General features: G+C 38.7%; 1 pseudogene across 1 annotated transcript; it reads right to left on the bottom strand.

The window, feature by feature from the left end:
• On the bottom strand, window positions 13,424–14,965 carry LOC102187421 (annotated as a pseudogene). The gene has a single exon (XR_001296701.2). The product of XR_001296701.2 is annotated as a lysosome membrane protein 2 pseudogene (transcript).

Raw genomic sequence — 16,518 nt, 5'->3', positions numbered from 1 at the left:
ACCGATTCCAGTATTCTTGCCTGAAAAAATGCCATGGACAGAGGAGCCTGCCAGGCTACAGTCCAAAGAGTTGTAGAGTCTGACACAATTGGACAACTATAGGCTTTCCCTGGTGGCTCAGACAGTAAAGGACCTGCCTGCAGTGCAGGAGACCTGGGTTTGATCTCTGGGCTGGGAAGATCCCTTGGAGAAGGGAATGGATACTGACTCCAGTATTCTTGCCTGGGAAATTCCATGGACAGAGGAGTCTGGCAGGATACAGTCCATGGAATTGCAAAGCGTCAGACATGACTGAGCAACAAACACTTTCACTACCACTTACACCTATATACAATGGAATATTACTCCAGTCATAAAAAGAAACAAAATATTGTCATTTGCAGCAATATGGGTGGATCTAGAGCCTGTCATATATAGTGAAGTAACTCAGACAGAGAAAGAAAAATGTCATATAATATTGATTATGTGAGAATCTAGAAAAATATTACAGATGAGCTTATTGGCAAAGCAGAAATACAGTTACAAATGTAGAGAATAAACTTGTGGTTACAACGAGGGGTAGGGATATTGGACGAATTAGGAGATTTGGATTGACATATATACACTACTATGGTAAAGTAGATAATTAATGAGAACCTACTGTTTAGCACTGATAACTCTACTCAATGATCTGCAATGACTAAATGGGAAGGAAATCTAAAAAAAGTGGATATATGTGTACATATAACTGATTCACTTTGCAACAGAAACTAACACAACATTGTAAAGAAACTATATGCTCCAATATTTAAGTGAAAAAAGGTAAATATAGTTATATTTGCTCTATTATCAATTGAATCCATGTTTTACAAATTTAAAATAATTTAAAGCCTGGGTTAATTATCCAGGAAAGTAATGCTAAAAATTCTGCAAGCCAGGTTTCAGCAATACCTGAACCGTGAACTTCCAGATGTTCAAGCTGGTTTTAGATAAGGCAGAGGAACCAGAGATCAAATTGCCAACATCTGCTGGATCACCTAAAATGCAAGAGAGTTCCAGAAAAACATCTATTTCTGCTTTATTGACTATGCCAAAGCCTTTGACTGTGTAGATCACAAACTGTGAAAAATTCTGAAAGAGATGGGAATACCAGACCACTTGCCTCTTGAGAAACCTGTATGCAGGTCAGGAAGCAACAGTTAGAACTGGACATGGAACAACAGACTGGTTCCAAATACGAAAAGGAGTACATCAAGGCTGTATATTGTCCCCCTGCTTATTTAACTTACATGCAGAATACATCATGAGAAACGCTGGGCTGGAAGAAGCCCAAGCTGGAATCAAGATTGCTGGGAGAAATATCAATAACCTCAGATATGCAGATGACACCACCCTTATGGCAGAAAGTGAAGAGGAACTAAAAAGCCTCTTGATGAAAGTGAAAGAGAAGAGTGAAAAAAGTTGGCTTAAAGCTCAACATTCAGAGAAGGCAATGGCATCCCACTCCAGCACTCTTGCATGGAACATCCCATGGACTTAGGAGCCTGGTGGGCTGCAGTCCATGGGGTCGCTAAGAGTCGGACACGACTGAGCGACTTCACTTTCATGCACTGGAGAAGGAAATGGCAACCTACTCCGGTGTTCTTGCCTGGAAAATCCCAGGGACACGGGAGCCTTGTGGGCTGCTGTCTATGTGGTCTCACAGAGTCGGACATGACTGAAGTGACTTAGCTTAGCTTAGCTCAGAAAACGAAGATCATGGCATCTGGTCCTATCACTTCATGGGAAATAGATGGGGAAACAGTGGAAACAGTGTCAGACTTTATTTTTTTGGGCTCCAAAATCACTGCAGATGGTGATTTCAGCCATGAAATTAAAAGACGACTGAGCGACTGAACTGAACTGAAGTTCTATTAGAACTTCCCAGGTGGTTCAGTGGTAAAGAATCTGCCTACCAATGCAGGAGACACAGGTTCAGTCTCTGAGTGGGGAAGATACCAAGGAGAAATACATGGCAACCCACTCCAGTATTCTGGAGGCCTAGGAAATCCCATGGAGAAAGGAACCTGGCAGACTACAGTCCATGGGATTGGCAAAAGAGTAGAACATGACTTACCAACTAAACAACAATTTCCGCTAAAGTCTTTCAGTAGCTCCAAGAATTTCAGTTCAGTTCAGTTCAGTCGCTCAGTCGTGTCCAACTCTTTGCAACCCCATGAATCACAGCATGCCAGGCCTCCCTGTCCATCACCAATTCCCAGAATTCACCCAAACTCATGTGCATCAAGTCGGTGATGCCATCCAGCCATCTCAACCTGTGTCATCACCTTCTCCTCCTGCCCCCAATCCCTTCCAGCATCAAAGTCTTTTCCAATGAGTCAACTCTTCGCATCAGGTAGCCAAAGTATTGGATTTTCAGCTTCAGCATCAGTCCTTCCAATAAACATCCAGGACTGATCTCCTTTAGAATGGACTGGTTGGATCTCCTTGCAGTCCAAGGGATTCTCAAGAGTCATCTCCAACACCACAGTTCAAAAGCATCAATTCTTTGGCACTCAGCTTTCTTCACAGTCCAATTCTCACACCCATACATGATCACTTGGAAAACCACAGTTTTGATTAGATGGATCTTTATTTGCAAAGTAATATCTCTGCTTTTGAATATGCCATCTAGGTTGGTCGTAATTTTCCATACAAGGAGTAAACGTCTTCTAATTTCACGACTGCAGTCATCATCTGCAGTGATTTTGGAGCCCCCAAAATTAAAGTCAGCCACTGTTTCCAATGTTTTCCCTTGTATTACCCATGAAGTGATGGGACTGGATGCCATGATCTTACTTTTTTGAATGTTGAGCTTTAAGCCAACTGTTTCACTCTCCTCTTTTATTTTCATTAAGAGGCTTTTTACTTCCTCTTCATTTTGGCCCATAAGGGTGGTGTCATCTGTATATCTGAGGTTATTGATATATCTCCCGGAAATTTTGATTCCAGCTTGTGCTTCTTCTAGCCCAGCGTTTCTCATGATGTATTCTGCATGTAAGTTAAATAAGCAGGGGGACAATATACGGCCTTGATGTACTCCTTTTCCTATTTGGAACCAGTCTGTTGTTCCATGTCCAGTTCTAACTGTTGCTTCCTGACCTGCATATAGGTTTCTCAAGAGGCAGGTCAGGTGGTCTGGTATTCCCATCTCTTTCAGAATTTTCCAGAGTTTATTGTGATCCACACAGTCAAAGGCTTTGGCATGGTCATAAAGCAGAAATACATGTTTTTCTAGAATCCTCTGCTTTTTTGATGATACAGCGAATGTTGGCAATTTGATCTCTGGTTCATCTGCCTTTTTAAAACCAGCTTGAACATCTGTAATTTTACAGTTCACGTAATGCTGAAGCCTGTCGTGGAGAATTCTTAGCATTAGTTGTTAGCATGTGAGATGCTTACAATTGTGTGGTAGTTCGAATATTCTTTGGAATTTCCTTTCCATGGGTTTGGAATGGAAATTGACTTTTCCCAGTCCTGTGGCCACTCCTGAGTTTTCCAAATTTGCTGGCGTATTGAGTTCAGCACTTTCACAGCATCATCTTTTAGGATTTGAAATAGCTCAACTGGAATTCCATCACCTCCACTAGCTGTGTTCATAATGATGCTTTCTAAGGCCCACTTGACTTCACATTCCAGGATGTCTGACTCTATGTGAGTGATCACATCATCATGATTATCTGGGTCATAGAAGAAGAGGTGACAAAAATACACAGAAGAACTGTAAAAAAGATCTTTATGACCCAGATAATCACAATCGTGTGATCATTCATCTAGAGCCAGATATCCTGGAATGTGAAGTCAAGTGGGCCTTAGAAAGCATCACTATGAACAAAGTTAGTGGAGGTGATGGCATTCCAGTGAAGCTATTTCAAATCCTGAAAGATGATGGTGTGAAAGTGCTGCACTCAATATGCCAGCAAATTTGGAAAACTCAGCAGTGGCCACAGGACTGGAAAAGGTCAGTTTTCATTCCATCCCAAAGAAGGCACTGCCAAAGAATGCTCAAACTATCGCACAATTGCACTCATTTCACATGCTGGTAAAGTAATGCTCAAAATTCTCCAAGCCAGGCTTCAGCAATACATGAACCATGAACTTCCAGATGTTCAAGTTGGTTTTAGAAAAGGCAGAGGAGCCAGAGATCAAATTGCCAACATCCACTGGATCATGGAAAAAGCAAGAGAGTTCCAGAAAAACATCTATTTCTGCTTTCTTGACTATGCCAAAGCCTTTGACTGTGTGGATCACAATAAACTCTGGAAAACTCTGAAAGAGATGGGAATACCAGACCACCTGACCTGCCTCTTCAGAAACCTACATACAGGTCAGGAAGCTACAGTTAGAACTGGACATGGAACAACAGACTGGTTTCAAATAGGAAAAGGAGTACTTCAAGGCTGTATATTGTCACCCTGCTTATTTAACTTACATGCAGAATACATCATGAGAAACACTGGACTGGAAGAAACACAAGCTGGAATCAAGATTGCTGGGAGAAATATCAATAACCTCAGATATGCAGATGACACCACCCTTATGGCAGAAAGTGAAGAGGAACTAAAAAGCCTCTTGATGAAAGTGAAAGTGGAGAGTGAAAAAGTTGGCTTAAAGCTCAACATTCAGAAAACGAAGATCATGGCATCTGGTCCCATCACTTCATGGGAAATAGATGGGAAAACAGTGAAAACAGTGTCAGACTTCATTTTTTGGGGCTCCAAAATTACTGCAGATGGTGACTGCAACCATGAAATTAGAAGACGCTTACTCCTTGGAAGAAAAGTTATGACCAACCTAGATAGCGTATTCAAAAGCAGAGACATTACTTTGCCGACTAAGGTCCGTCCTGTGGTCATGTATGGATGTGAGAGTTGGACTGTGAAGAAGGCTGAGAGCTGAAGAATTGTTGCTTTTGAACTGTGGTGTTGGAGAAGACTCTTGAGAGTCCCTTGGACTGCAAGGAGATCCAACCAGTCCATTCTGAAGATCTTCCCTGGGATTTTTTGGAAGGAATGACGATAAAGCTGAAATTCCAGTACTTTGGCTACCTCATGTGAAGTGTTGATTCATTGGAAAAGACTGTGATGCTGGGAGAGATTGGGGGCAGGATGAGAATGGGACAAAAAAGGATGAGATGGCTGGATGGCATCACTGACTTGATGGACGTGAATCTGAGTGAACTCTGGGAGTTGGTGATGGACGGGGAGGCCTGGCATGCTGCGATTCATGGGGTCACAAAGAGTCAGACACGACTGAGCAACTGAACTGAACTGAACTGAATATATGTCAAATATAAAAATATAAGTACATCTACAATGTGTTTGCCTATAGCCACTGAAACATAAAATAATTTTGTTAATATTTCATTTTTGAAATAATTCTGTAAAAATGACCTCATTAAATTTGCTATTGGCTATGAATTATATGATGGATGGGGAATGTTGCCTGTGATTCCAGTAAACAACAAATTCTGTCCACCACCAAGACATCGGTCAGTGTAACTGTGCCCTGATGGAAATCAAGGATGGAGACAGTACAGGAAGTATTATGTTTTTCAAATAATAACTGCATACTATTAATGTTCATACATAAGGAATAATTTCAGTGAGCCCAAACTCTTGCTTCTTCCTATACATAGAAAGGCAGTTAAATCATTAACTTGAAATGTTTGGATTATGTGTGTGTGTGTGTGTGTGTGTGTGTGTGTGTGTGTCTGTCTGTCTGTCTGTCTGTGTGTCTGTGATTAGTAGTAATCTTTGATGCGGGACTTCATGGGTTTTCTTATTGTTTTATTATTTTGTTTTCTGTAAAAATTCCCATATTTTCTGGTTCTTTCATTAATTCTTCAAAGCAATTCCTCCAAGCTGATAGCTGCCTCTGGGGCCATAGCCCTCATTAAGGTTCCCTCCACTTCCACCATAAAAAATTTGCAGCTTCTGGGTTGTGCATTTTTCTTCAATCCTGCATAATTTCCACAATAATTATGATGGAATGTCAGATCTGGAGAAGTTTTGCAAAGTGAGAAATTGGGAACAAAGTTATTTTTAAATGCAATACATTTTATAAAAGTATTTTTCTGAATAGAAGACTTAGTTTGATACAATGCCATTGCATTTTGTATCATTTCAGTGAATATGCATTACCTAGTAACTTCCAGAGAAGGCAATGGCACCCCACTCCAGTACTCTTGCATGGAAAATCCATGGATGGAGGAGCCTGGTAGGCTGTAGTCCATGGGGTCGTTAAGAGTTGGACATGACCGAGCGACTTCACTTTCACTTTTTACTTTTATGCAGTGGAGAAGGAAATAGCAACCCACTCCAGTGTTCTTGCCTGGAGAATCTGAGGGACGAGGAAGCCTGATGGGCTGCCATCTATAGGGTCGCACAGAGTCGTACACGACTGAAGCGACTTAGCAGCAGCAGCAGCAGAAGTAACTTCCAGGCTTTATTAATATATTTGTAGAGTGGTAACCCTGACAGCTGTCCATGTTTTTGTATTTTTCTTTATTGTAATGCAAGTGCCTGACTGCAGTTTCAATTTCTGTGGCATCCACTTCAAAGCCTGCTATCTCAAACACATTGTCAGCTACAGAACAGATAAAGAGCCAGGTCACTTCCTCCCACTGACATTACATTTTCTAGTGATATTTGTTGATTTAAGAAATCTCCACATTAGACTATCTGTTTTCTTTTTCTTCTCTATCCATCCTTTAAATTGTCATGCTTAAGTCTTAAATTCACCAATAAGAAAAGTCCATTAAATTCTGCCCTCACTTTGTCGAAATAAAAGCAGACCCCCACTTTGTGTTATCTTGCTCTCTCTCTCCATACCAGTTACCTCACTTCTTGGCCCAGATGTGCTGTATAGTTTCTAGATCACAAAAGTAATAAGCCTGTTTTATTTTTTTTCCTTCAAAGGTTCCTAGTAGTTACTGATGAAGGGGGTCTTGCAGTCATAATAATAACCACAAGGGTTGGTCTAACCAAAATTGTGGTTACTAACAGTTTAGTTCATATCAGTCGCTCAGTCATATCTGACTGTTTGTGACCCCATGGATCACAGCATATCAGGCTTCCCTGCCCATCACCAACTCCCAGAGTTTACCCAAACTCATATGCATTGAGTCTGTGATGCCATCCAACCATCTCATCCTCTGAGGTCGCCTTCTCTGCCTGCCCTCAATCTTTCCCAGCATCAAGGTCTTTTCAATGAGTCAGCTCTTCGCATCAGTGGCCAAAGTATTAGAGTTTCAGCTTCAAAATCAGTCCTTCCAAAGAACACCCAGGACTGATCTCCTTTTGGATGGACTGATTGGACCTCCTTGTAGTCCAAGGGACTCTCAAGAGTCTTCTCCAACACAGTTCAAAAGCATCAATTCTTTGGCGCTCAGCTTTCTTTATAGTCCAACTCTTACATCCATACATGACTACTGGAAAAACCTAACCTTGACTAGACGGACCTTTGTTGGCAAAGTAATATCTCTGCTTTTTAATATGCTGTCCAGGGTGGTCATAACTTTCTTTCCAACGTGTATATGTCTTTTAATTTCATGGCTGCAGTCACCATCTACAGTAATTTTGGAGCCCAAAAACAGAAAGTCTGACACTGTTTCCACTGTTTCCCCATCTATTTCCCATAAAGTAATGGGACCGGATGCCATAATCTCAGTTTTCTGAACGTTGAGCTTTAAGCCAACTTTTTCACTCTCCTCTTTCACTTTCTTCAAGAGGCTTTTTAGCTCTTCTTCACTTTCTGCCATAACGGTGATGTCATCTGAATATATGAGGTTATTGATATTTCTCCCAGCAATCTTGATTCCAGCTTGTGTTTCTTCCAGCCCAGCGTTTCTCATGATGTGCTCTGCATGTAAGTTAAAAAAGCAGGGTGACAATATACAACCTTGATGTACACCTTTCCTGATTTGGAACCAGTCTCTTGTTCCATGTCCAGTTCTGACTGTAACTTCCTGACTTGCATACAAATTTTTCAAGAGGCAGGTGAGGTGGTCTGGTATTCCCATCTCTCTCAGAATTGTCCACAGTTTATTGTGATCCACACAGTCAAAGGCTTTGGCATAGTCAACAAAGCAGAAATAGATATTTTTCCAGAACTCTCTTGCTTTTTTGATGACCCAGTGGATGTTGGCAATTTGATCTCTGGTTCCTCTGCCTTTTTTAAAACCAGCTTGAACATCTGGAAGTTCATGGTTCATGTATTGCTGAAGCCTGGCTTGGAGAATTTTGAACATTACTTTACAATTGTGTGGTAGTCTGAGCATTCTTTGGCATTGCCTTTCTTTGAGATTGAAATGAAAACTGACCTTCTCCAGTCCTGTGGCCACTGCTGAGTTTTCCAAATTTGCTGGCATAGCGAATGCAACACGTTCACAGCATTATCTTTCAGGATTTGAAACAGCTCAACTGGAATTCCATCACCTCCACTAGTTTTGTTTGTAGTGATGCTTCCTAATTTCCACTTGATTTCACATTTCTGTATGTCTCACTGTAGGTGATTGATTACACGACCATGATTATCTAGATTGTGGAGATCTTTTTTTTTTTTTTTTGTGTGTGCAGTTCTTCTATGTATTCTTGCCACCTCTTCTTAATATCTTTTGCTTCTGTTAGGTCCACACCCTTTCTGTCCTTTATTGAGTCTATCTTTGCATGAAATGTTCCCTTGGTAGCTCTAATTTTCTTGAAGAGATCTCTAGTCTTTCCCATTTTATTATTTTCCTCTATTTCTTTGCACTGATCGCTGAGTAAAGTTTTCTTATCTCTCCTTGCTATTCTTTGGAACTCTGCATTCAAATAGGTATGGCTTTCCTTCTCTCCTTTGCTTTTCACTTCTCTTCTTTTCACAGCTATTTGTAAGGCCTCCTCAGACAGACATTTTGCTTTTTTGCATTTTTTTTTCCTGGGAATGGTCTTGATTCCTGTCTCCTGTACAATGTCTCCTGTACAATGTCATGAACCTCCATCATCAGGCACTCTCTCTATCAAATCTGGTCCTTTAAATCTATTTCTCATTTCCACTGTATAATCATAAGGGATTTGATTTAGGTCATACCTGAATGGTCTAGTGGTTTTCCCTATTTTCTTCAATTTACGTCTGAATTTGGCAATAAGGAGTTCTCGATCTGTGCCACAGTTAGATCCCAGTCTTGTTTTTTGCTGACTCTATAGAGTTTCTCCATCTTTGGCTGCAAAGAATACAATCAATCTGATTTTGTTGTTGGCCATTTGGTGATGTTCATGTGTAGAGCCTCCTCTTCTATTGTTGGGAGAGAGTGTTTGCTATGACCAGTGCGTTCTCTTGGCAAAACTCTATCAGCTTTTCCCTTGCTTCATTCTGTACTTCAAGGTCAAATTTGCCTATTACCCCAGGTGTTCTTTACTTCCTACTTTTGAATTCCAGTCCCTTATAATGAATAGGATGTTAGTTCTAAAATATCTTGTAGGTCTTCATAAAATGATTCAGCTTCTTCAGCGTTACTTATCGAAGCACAGACTTAGATTACCGTGATATTGAATGGTTTGCCTTGGAAAGCAACAGAGATCATTCTGTCTTTTTTGAGATTGAATCCAAGTACTGCATTTTGGACTCTTTTGTTAAATATGAAGGGTACTCCATTTCTTCTAAGGGATTCCTGCCCACAAAAGTAGATATATACTGGTCATCTGAGTTAAATCACCTATTCCAGTCCATTTTAGTTAGCTGATTCCTAGAATGTTGACATTCACTCTTGCCGTCTCCTGTTTGACCACTTCCAATTTCCCTTGATTCATGCACTTAGCATTCCGGGTTCCTATGCAATACTGCTCTTTATAGCATCAGACCTTGCTTCTATTAGTTGTTACTAATAAAGTCATCACAAAACAACTTGAGGTAGTATACTATGTGCATGTATATATATATGTATATATATATATATATATATATTTGAGGGGATGTTTAGGTCTGGTACATTCTGTGTGTCTTTGTAAGCACTAAGTCCATTTTGCCTTATTAATTAAAAATAAACAAACAAAAAAAGTCATCACAAAACAACTTGAGGTAGTATACTATGTGCATGTATATATATATGTATATATAAATATATATATATTTGAGGGGATGTTTAGGTCTGGTACATTCTGTGTGTCTTTGTAAGCACTAAGTCCATTTTGCCTTATTAATTAAAAATAAACAAACAAAAAAAAACTGCCTGTGGTCACACTTAAAATCTTGGGTTATTTTAAAAATATTCTCAACGTAATTCTTTGTTCATAAGAGACCTAGATTATTCTATGAATTATTATTCTCTGATGACATTGGATTTGTTTATCTAAACCCTTGAGGGTATTATGGTCATCATTCCTTTCTAGCACTTATTTCAATTGATGAAATTTGAGGTTCTGATTTTTCACTTCTAACCTTCGAAAAGAATTTTAATTGTGCATGTTTTTCCCATTTTTTGTTTCATCAAAAGATTAGAACATGATTTATGCACTAAGGGGATCTTTTAATTACTCAAGTTAAGCTGAGAAATCCAGAACAAATGGATCGTAGATCTTAAGAGATAAATCAGAAGACCTAAAGGCTTATGAGGCAGGCTCGTGTTGCCTACATGTCTGGCACTGTAACATGAGAGATTATGGGAAACATAGTCTTCTCAGTCATATGGTACTCCTTTAGCAACGGAGTTATTTACTTTCTGATTTTCAGGGATGATTTAGTATGAAACACAAATCTAAAACAAAAATAACAATTGCAAAATTGCTTACAATTTTTGTATAATTTGTTTCTGTAATTAATTGAGAATTTTTTTGTCTTTAATACTCCACATATGTAGTTTACAGTTTTTATATGAAATAAAATTTGGAAAATAACATTTTATTTATTCTTTTACAATACTGTAATTTTATTTTATTTTATTTTATTATTTTTTTTTCATACAAAGTTTTTTATTAGTGAAATAGTCCATTGCATTAAGGGTAGAAATGCACATGTCAAGAATCACATGAAAGGAACCAGCAGTATAAACTACAGGAAGAACATTCTGGGCAGCATTCTCTTTAATAGTCACAAGTAATTAATCCCAGTGATAGTGTCCAGAGGGCCGAGGATGGAGGTCACCTTTTACAGAACTCTCATTTCAAGCAACTGAAAGAAAGAATTAGTCTCTCTTAAGTAAAAACCCCAATAGAAGTTAGTTGTGTAGTACCTGCCCTGCTTGACCATTAGTGATCTTTCTAGAATAAAGTCTAGTGGGAGAAGCCTGGAGTGGAAAGTGGCAAAGCCCATTTCCTGTTCTGTGTTCAACTCCCAGTTTTCCTCGAGAGAAGCGAGGTAACCTCTCTGTTGGGTTTCTCTGTAAATTGAGCATCATAGTACAGGACATGGTATTCTTTGATTGTGACAATCACAAAGATTTTGGGAGCCTGTCTAGGATGACAGCTCCACAAAAATGATCATGAGGAACTGTTTGTTATTTTCAACCGAAAACCAAATAGGTACATTCGTTCTTAACCAATCTGTAATCTTGACTGCAGCATATGGGTTTGCCACAGATTTTTTAGGAGGAAATTATCAAATGTGATTTTTTTAAGCCAAGTAACTATTAAGAATCATATGAAAATAACATGTTTTGGGGTCCCTGGCTGTGTGGGACTCAATCAAACCGTGTACATCTTTATCTGTTATCATAGTATTTAAAAATTTCATCTCAGATGATTATATCTTGATAATAGAATGAATCAATGGGTATGCACTAACTTATCAGTTTTATTTGTGTGAATAAGTGGGTGCATAACAATAAGATGTACCAAATATCTAGTTAAATGTTGATAAATTAAAACATCTAGATATTTGGCATTACTAAAGACAAAATAACTTCAATTTAGCATCTCACATTTTGGTGATTTGGGGTATCTCTAGGTTCTATCTTAATTTATAGAGAAACTGAGAGTTTAATGAATTGCTCCTTCAAAAAAGGGAAACATTACATATTGCTTTAGTGTAGAGAGTAGGAAAATTGGGACAAGAAAATGATTTATTGGCTCCATACAGGGATCAGAAGCTATATTTGTGAAATTTGTGGCTTTTCCCCCTCATTTGCTTACACTGAAATCTAGTTTTAAACAACAAAAAAAAAATCCTGCAGAATGATTCAGTTTTTGAGAAGTTCTCTGTGCGGTCTGCCAGATTAACTGTATAAGTTTCTCAATCCAAAATGAATAGTGAGCATTAAAAATCAGAGAAACTGCACTTAAATATGCTTGAATTCTGTGACAATGGATGGTTCTCAATCCTGACTCAGGTTACACTGAGAGTCAAGAGGTCTTCTGCAGACAGGTGGCTCTGCTTTTGACACCAAGCGACCTTTCTTAAAAGTACTTCCTGTGCAATATTTTAAAACACCATCACTCTGTCAGCAAAACGATTGTCACGGGAAGCACAGGGCACATTTTTCTCTACTCAGTGAGTGATAGTGAGCTACAAAACATCAGAAGGAACTGAATCTGAGGTGAGAACAACTCAGAAACAATTTCAGAGTTACCAAGAAGACTGCCCCAGAAGAAATGTGTATTTAGTGCTGTAAGACTTCCTGAAATTTAAGTGTAAGTTAGGTTGTGGATAGATGGATTTCCTATATTGATAAATAATTTTACAAATAATCACTCAATAGTATTGTAGTTAACACAGTCATATTTGGCAAGGGTGGTTTGGGGGAAAAAACATCAGTTACTGATTACATTTTCCCAGAAACACCTTTCCACATCAAGATCATTCTGACTAAAAAAAAAAAAAAGAAGAAACAAACTACCCACAAAAGTCATAACTAGCACTCTATTCTATACGAAATATCTATACTTGTCCTCACCAACATTATTTATGCATTCTTTCAATTCACAAAAGTACAAGTCAAAAATCCTCAGGTGCTTGTCACTATCAACTCATGCGGACCACCCCAACAACCCCTTCCCCACTTATTCCCATCCTGGGTGAAAGCTGGTCAGAAGACTGAATTATTATCCTGGAGGAATTATGAACTGAAGATTTGCAAGAAAGGCAATATGTACTTTTTCAAAAGAGGAAATTAAATGCATTTGAATACTACTGAATGATGTTTACCATTTTACCCTGCATTCCGAGCTCTTATTTACTTCTGTTTGGTGGATGAAATGAATGGAGGAATACAACATAAAGTAATATGTATGTATTCTGAGCACAAAGTCTGGTGAATGAAGAGAATTGAATAAGGTTAGACCAAGTAGCATTAACAAGTGATGCAAAGACATTATAACCACGACAGTGGTCACAAAATGCTGGAGCTACCAGCACCCAACAATAACAAAAAATTACAAGCATTTATTAAATACTTGCTAGACACATGAAAAAGAAAACAATCTGTCAGGGATCACAGGATCCTAACGGCCAACCAGGTCAGCCTGTTCTTGAACCTCTGCTGGAAGGTGCTCATCACACGCCGGAGCACCGTGATGAGCGTGTCCTCCTCCTGTCTCACCAGGTGGCAAGCCCATGAGGACACAGGCGGTTGCCCCATGTCATCACGGCCCAGGTCACAACAGTGCGCATGCTTCCTTCCCCAAGCACGGCTCCTGGTTTGATTAGGTTCGTATGGGGGCGCTCTTTCATCTGCAGTTCCCTCATCTGTGGATCCCTGTCCTCTGCACGCAAGCCAGGTGAAGATCAGACCAAGGAACACACCCAGTGCCATGATAATGTAGGGTATGTTGGTGACAATCAGAGTAGTGTTAATCACAGACTTCAGTCGACTTGCAGTCTCTTTATCAATGAGAACACTCTCATTGATGTACATCACTAGGAAAACCAGGGTTTGAATGTTTCCTGTTTCAATGAAGTCATCTAATTTTCTGACATAAACGTTGATTTGGAACCTCTTGGCTGCTCTTAGGATAACTCCAGTCAAAGGATTGATGTCCACAAACGTCTCATGATATTCCTTATTTGGATGCATGCCTTCAATGGCAGAGACAAACTTTTCGTCTGCCTCGTAGAAGTGTGGGAAAGATATAATAATAGGTGCACCATTCTTGCAGACGCTGACATTCAAAACTCCTGAGCCCAGGCAGTTTCCTTTAGGTATACAGAAGCCAGCGTTGTCTGAGGTATTGGCTAATATTTCTGCAGGCACCTTATACCTCAAGGCAGGCAGTCCCTGGACACTCTCAAAGTCACTGAAAGTTATTTACACTGACCTGCAAAAATCAGATGGGAAGACATAAAGGACTTCATCTTTGGTGATTAATGGGTGAAAAGAGTCTCCATCTGTTCCGTTGATCATATTGCACTCATCTGCTGTCCACCAGTCAAGCGACGTTTTTCCATTCCATTCCACAATCTTGGAAAAGTTAAGGTAATTGTCTTCTCCAGTTAGAAAAACATAGTCTCCGTCATTAGTCCCATTTTTCCCATAAAACAGCCCAAAATAGGGAGAGACGTCGTGTTTGAAAACGCTGATGAGGGATAAGATTTCATCTTTGTAACCCCAGAGCAGTTCATCCACCCTGTGGGTCACAAAGAGCTTCTGCCGATAGGCCTTCAGCAGGGCCTTGATGAGCTCCCGGAGTAAGGGCAGCTGGCTCCATTCCATGGCGGTCAATGCAAGAATATTTATTGTTCTAAGTAAGTCAATTTTCGGGTCTCCAACAGATTTGTCTCGTTCAAAAACATAGGCTTTGTTGCTCACAGCGGATATTGTTGTTCCATTATCTCCAAATTGAATTTCGTCTTTGTTTCTGAGTTCCCTGTACGTGTATGGCCCCACGTCTTCCAACCAAGGGGTCTCCCCATTGAGGATTTCCTCTGGATTAGTGACATTGAAGAAATAGAACTGGGTGTACACAGGCAGAGGGGGCTTCTTCCAGGAGTCAAAGGTCTCGGAACCATTCCTTAACACGATATTCTGAGGCACAGGGTGGGGAGGTCACCCCTACAATACTGCAATTTTAAATCAGTAGTATTTTTTCTGATTTTTAAATGAAAGTAGTACTATAATATCTTTAATTTACAGGAAGCTCTTTTACTTTGAATAAGAAATGAAAAAAATTAGTTGTCTTGAAAACTGAAGAATTTCATAGCATTCTGAATCCATTATTAACCCATTATCATGCTGATGTGATTGTTCATGGTACAGTTATATTAGATATAATATTTATTCAAATTATAGTAATTAAGGCAACTATATTGAGGCTACACAAACAGAACAATGGAAACACAGGAGCCTTGACAAAAACTCTCACTTACATATGGACACATATTTGATAGAGTAGAAAGATTTATTGGGAAAACCAGCATTTCCCAATGAGCGATGCTGTTTCATTTCTGTACTTATGCAAAAAAAAAAAAAAAAAGTGAAATTGCAACTTTATGTTATTCAATGCACAAAACTGAATTACAGATATATGTGTGAAAGTTGTAGCTCCACCTTACATGATAAGAATGCTTGGTTAACTAAGTTTGGTTGAATAAATAAAAGTTTCAGAAATGGAAAAGATATATCTTAAGGAAAGGGGTCGCTCATAATCTTTTCTATTTTTTTATTTTTTAAAAATATCTACAATATTGTGTTTGTTTCTGCCACACAACAATGCAAATCACCCATAATTATACATACATACATTTTAACAGAAAAAATGTTCCTCTATGCAGTTTCATTTATGTTATAAATGGAATGTTTAAGTAAAAATATCCCTGACTCTACAGTGACATAAAGCCATAGTATAGTTTGAGTAATATTTAGAAGAAAATATTTATTTCCAAAAAATTTTAGAATTTATCCAAAGGTAAGTATTAACTACAGATTCTCTAGCATTTCTTTTATTCCTCTTCTTTTTTTTTTTTTTAAGGAAGTTTGACATTGAATGAAAGTCCTTACATAAATGTTTGAATAGTACACTTATTACTACTATTTTTACATTGAAATTATTTAATAATATGCAAAAAGATTCAGGTACACCTCCTTTTATTGTGCTTCTTTACTGAGCTTTGCAGAAAATACAGTTTTACAAAGTGAAGGTTTGTAACAATTCTGTATCAAGCAAGTCTATCAATGACAATTTTCCAACAGCATTTGCTCACTTCATATTTCTATGTCACATCTTGGTAATTCTCATAATATTTCAAACAACTTTATTATTATTATCATTATATTTGTTATGTGATCTGTGATCAGTGATCTTTGATGTCACTACTATGACTTTTTGAAAACTCAGATGATAGCATTTTTAACAATATTTTAAAATTAAAAGATGCACCTTTTTGGCATAATGTTATTGATTATTATAAAAATTACTGAACAGAACCCTAGCAAAATAGAATCAGGATGCCAGAATGGAGAGCTCACATGTCCTGTGAGGATAGTGGAGCCCAGCAGGAAGAAGATTCCTCTTCTTTCCTAGCCAGGACTTAGTCAATAGAAAGCCATGGATTCTTTGTTCACTAGTTCAGTTCAGTTCAGTTCAGTTCAGT

The sequence above is a fragment of the Capra hircus genome, chromosome 17 (assembly GCF_001704415.2).
Source record: "Capra hircus breed San Clemente chromosome 17, ASM170441v1, whole genome shotgun sequence".
NCBI classification, from domain to species: Eukaryota; Metazoa; Chordata; class Mammalia; order Artiodactyla; family Bovidae; genus Capra; species Capra hircus.
Note: the sequence above shows the minus strand (reverse complement) of the source record. Positions and strands in the feature narration are given on the sequence as shown.